At 26.4% G+C, this 5,060-nt stretch overlaps 1 pseudogene; it reads left to right on the top strand.

Moving 5' to 3' along the window:
* Positions 1-1,677: 1,677 nt before the first annotated feature.
* LOC149061929 (uncharacterized) lies at positions 1,678-4,152 on the top strand (annotated as a pseudogene).
* Positions 4,153-5,060: the final 908 nt, after the last annotated feature.

Raw genomic sequence — 5,060 nt, 5'->3', positions numbered from 1 at the left:
CAACAAAATTGATTCCGAAGACATCATAAATAAATTAGGAGCTAGGAGCCCAGTATTTTGTAGAATGTTACTATTTTAAAATGAAAAACTAAATTTGATTAAATAGTAAAAAATTGTTTTATTATACATTGTTGGTTATGTGTTATGCTTTATTTTGATGTGGTACTTAATAAAATTGATATAGTAATGTGCTTGCGAGCGACTTTTTTTTTCATGTGTGGGGCCCCTTTGTAAAATTTCCCGGTAGGCCAAAATTGGCCTATCCGCCCATGATACCTACATTATACAATTGTTTAGTTAGTAAGTACCTACTTGTATCAATTAATATACCTTTATATAATATAGAGTTCATTATTATATTGTTTTAAGTGCTAATATTAATTTAAAAATATGATTTGTTTTGTTTGTAAAAAAAATATCTTAACTTTTTCGGGATTTTACGGAATATTTGCAATTAATTTGCTATGCAATTTTCAGAATTTGCATACCTGTAGTTTTTCCGGAAAAAAAATTGTTTGTGTTGTGCCCCCCCCCCTCACAAAATGATTTTAATGGTAAAATCACAAATAGTGAAAATAAATTAGAAATTTAGTCAACACTTTTTTCTTATAACATTTAGTGGGTCTTACATATTTCACTTATAGGTATATTTTTTAATATTGTGACTTAACAAATAAACCTTAACATAATAATATATTGTACACTATATAGGTTATATTACTTATTATATTTGCATACTAAAACTAAATTATATCATATGATGTTTTATGCGATGTACAATAAAACCTCTTATCAGTTTATTTTAATTACTAAACAATCTCGACAATCATAACCACAGCTTGGATAGACAATTATTTATGATTTTTATTCATAATTTTATGAATAATGTGAATTAATATGACAATATATGTAATGAGTTAGAAATATGAAGTAAGAAAATTATAGCATTGAAAGGTATATTAAGTGTTAAATTATTATTATATATTTTTTAACTCATCACTTCATGAAATATATTACGGGGGATAGGTACGAGAGTTTTTCCTTTCCAAACAAATAAATGTATTAAAATATTTGTTATGTATAATTTTTACTTACCTTTCGAAGAACCCTGAGGTAGAAAACTATCTTGTATAATCCAATGTATAGTTGAAGTCGATCTGACCATAATAGTGAGAGGTATATTAAAATGTTATGATTGAACAAGTCGGTAAAAATAATTACAGCAAATTTAATTCATTTCTACTTATAAAAATCGGCACATAAACAATTTACAAATTTTCAAAAATATAACATCGGGTGAGCTACTGGATGACTGAGCGCGGTGTCACAACGACTTACGTCCAAAAATAGAAAAAATAAAAAATTTCAGAAAACTGCATATCAACCCTCTTATAATATTTTATGTAAAATTATAAGACATAATTTATATTTTAAAGCAGTTACATTTATTTTTAAATCTTTTTATCATTTATAATATTAAAAACTATTATTAAAATTAAATTTAAAAAAATTATTATTGATATATATTGCATTGCTAAAATAATTAATTCTTCTCTAAGCATATTATAATTTTATATTAATTTATAAAAAAACAGATTGCCAACAAGACTCGAAAATGTGAGTGTTATTATTGATGACCAATGTGTTGTTTAATTTTGCGTACCAAATATGGTTGGTATGAACTTCAACAACATTTTAGTTTTAGCGTGCATTTATATGTATTATAAAAATGCATGTATGACAGATAAACACACAGTATTTTATAATGTTTAGAAATGTACTTACTATATAATTATTTAAAGTGTATTAATGAAATTCAATTATTTTTCCTTATAGTTGTCCAATATATATAAGCACATTATAGTATGCATATGTATAATAAGACATAGTTTTATAGACAAGTCTGGAACAAAAGATGTGCTATTACAGTTCTTAAATGAAAATTATTTAACAAAAATAAAATACAATGAATACACTATATATCAACCAAATTTATTAAAGATCTATGAAACAACTCAAAAATTTAATAATATAAACATAGTAAACCAAATTTAAAATATCACAGAAGAAATTTACGTGACGTCGGCAATATTTTAAAATGTAATTTTTTTTTTATTGTTTTAACCAAGATGGCATTTTAAAAAAAAAATATTATTATAACATTATCATTATTCATTACAAAATGCTTTCTGGGAAGGCACCAATAAAGGTTAACAAATTTAAATCATCTTTCTAATTGTGTGTTTGTTTCAGCTACCAACAACATTTTTTCTAAAAACAATCCAAAATACCAATCAGACATTAACAGAACAATAATATTCAAAACATTTACAAAAAAATCTTCTTTATCAAACAATTTTTAAATACCATTACACATTTCCATACCACAATTTTCGACACAATACATGATTTTTATATATAAAAAAAAAACAGAAAACTACAGGAAGGACCTAGAAAATCTATTATTCAAACTGCCAAAATTAAAACCTGGTTCAACTTTGTCAGTTAACGAAATTGTAGATTTGATTACCAAACACCACAAACAAAAGATTCAAAATTATATACAAACAGCAACAATTTTTCCAATCAACCTTAAAAAAATTATCTGGTTCAAAGTTAAAATTTTACTCTGAAACTTCAGAAATTCAAAAATACATAAAGGAACATTATCCATAAAATACTATTTTTTTTATTGGCCTGTTAGCACTTGCATTGAAAAAAAAAAAATAAATCAAGTTTTGAATTCAGAGATTTGAAAGGAGTATGAGTACATTCCTATGCACTTTAACTATCGTCCCATAGTGTTTTTGAGAACAACAAGTCCTGCAAATAACGGCCGTCCGGCAGGTTAGTATAGGATTTACCGCGGAATTGCAGATCGAAAATATCACTATGTACATATCAAATATTTAAATATAATAATATTAATTATACCAAGTTTCTGTTAATTATAATCAAACCATGTCTTCATTTTATTTATTTATCAGTAGAATATTCAAGAGAAGAGTTCAAACTTCAGGAAATATTAAATTACTCTCTAATTAATTAAATAATAGTTATATGATAGTGCAATTATTGATACTTCAATTTAATTGAAATAACTAAAATAAAATAGCTCACTTATGGTTTTCATAACCACACAATATCAAAATACATTCAGACTCTAAAACATTAAATGTGTATTAAGAATTTTTTTTGTAATGTAACTAAACAACCACCCTCTCTTCCAAAAAAAATCGTGAATATCACTAATGTTCATAAAAAAAAAAAAAAAAAAAAATATGGTAACTATCATCCTCAAACACAACAATAGTGTACCACTAAAGAATATGTGTATACACTGAAGATTAGTCATAGTCAAATGTGACATATTGTTTTACTAAATGCCAAATAGTCAAATGAGTTCATTTTTTATCGGGGTTTTTATTCAATTTCACTATCAGCCTAGACATTTAGTTAAATGATTTTAATAAATTTAAAAATCTAACGATATTTTCTATTAATTATTACTAATTAATGTATATATTATATACAAAAACCATTAGTGATGATAGTGAAATTATATACAAATGTAATTTGATAAAATGCCTGATTTGACTATGGGCCTATCACGTATACACTATTCATAAAACTATACAGTAGGGTCTCGATAATCCGAACGAGATTGGGGAAAGGGGTCGTTCGGATTACCTATGGCTTAAAAAAAAAACATCAATTTTATTTTTATTTAAAATATGAAATTTTATTTTTATTTGTATTAATCGTGTAAAAACTCGTTATTTCAAAAGACATTGAATACATAAAAATATTAATATTAATTATGAACTTTACCATTTAAAATATTGATTTTTTTTTGTACATTGGTTCCCGTTATGAATTGGTAGCCTTGTCCCACATAATTGAAAAACTTTATTACCGGAAAATATTATTTATAAATACATACATAATATGTACATATTATGTAGTATGTACATATTATGGCGATAAGATAATTCTCAAGCCCGTTCGGATTACCGCGTCTTTCGGATTAGCCTGTGTTCGGATAATCGAGACCCTACTGTAGTAACTAGAAAATATTATCTAATTCTGTTGTAGAACAATGAAGTCAACGGTGAACCAAATTACCTAGATGGAGATGGAGGAGGACGGTAAACTTATTTTATTCGATTGAATAAAAAAAATAAAAATATTCGTTTTAGTTTTTTTTACAATATCCTTCATTCATCTTGGATCATTAAAAAAAAAAAATCTACCTATAAAAATACAAAATTGTATAGTACATTAGTACTTGTGCTTATTATACGTCGACTAGTTGGTTGTGAATGAGTTTTGCTGGTCGAAGCAGACAGATATGTTAAGACAGCATAACGTATGCACCAATAAATAAGTACACTTTTTTGAAATCTGCCTACTCAGGGTTATAGGACCTGAAAATGTAGGTTAACAAGTATTAAAATGTCCAAGATAAATGTGTCAAAAATTGTAACACGCAATGTATACCCAAAAAGTACTCACCGAAAAGAGTACAACAGTGTTAATAATACATACCATACATTGTACTAATTCAATTATTACATTGAAATGTCTAGGCATAGTAAAGTTGCGCATAATCACATCGGTTAGGTACATAGATGGACAACCAACTTTCTATTATAAGTCCTCACAATTATGATCCAGAAGCAATTAACTTAGATGTACCATTCTTGAGGAACACACTCGGTGAAAGGGGCGATACCTATTTACGCACATTTATCCTTTTTTGCGACTCGTTTGCGTACAAATGTATAACTCAATTGCGCACACGAATTTATATAAATGACCCAAAACGTAGGACTCGTTGGCGTCCATAAAGTATAGCAAAAGTCTACTAAAACTCTTAACAAAAATAATGTTTAAGATTGTTTTCAAACATTTTCCTTCTCACTTTTACAGGCTTAGGACTGTCTGTTTATAACTGGCGTGATTAAAAATGTCTTTTTTTTTGTTAATTTAATTTAAATCAAATTTGTCATGTTTTTTCTATGTTATGTTTGTATTTACTATTTTATTAATTTTAATGT

Source organism: Diuraphis noxia, unplaced genomic scaffold (genome assembly GCF_037042655.1).
Source record: "Diuraphis noxia isolate RWA-SAM2 unplaced genomic scaffold, SU_Dnox_SAM2 contig0001, whole genome shotgun sequence".
NCBI classification, from domain to species: domain Eukaryota; kingdom Metazoa; phylum Arthropoda; class Insecta; order Hemiptera; family Aphididae; genus Diuraphis; species Diuraphis noxia.
This window is presented reverse-complemented; position numbering and strand designations above follow the sequence as displayed.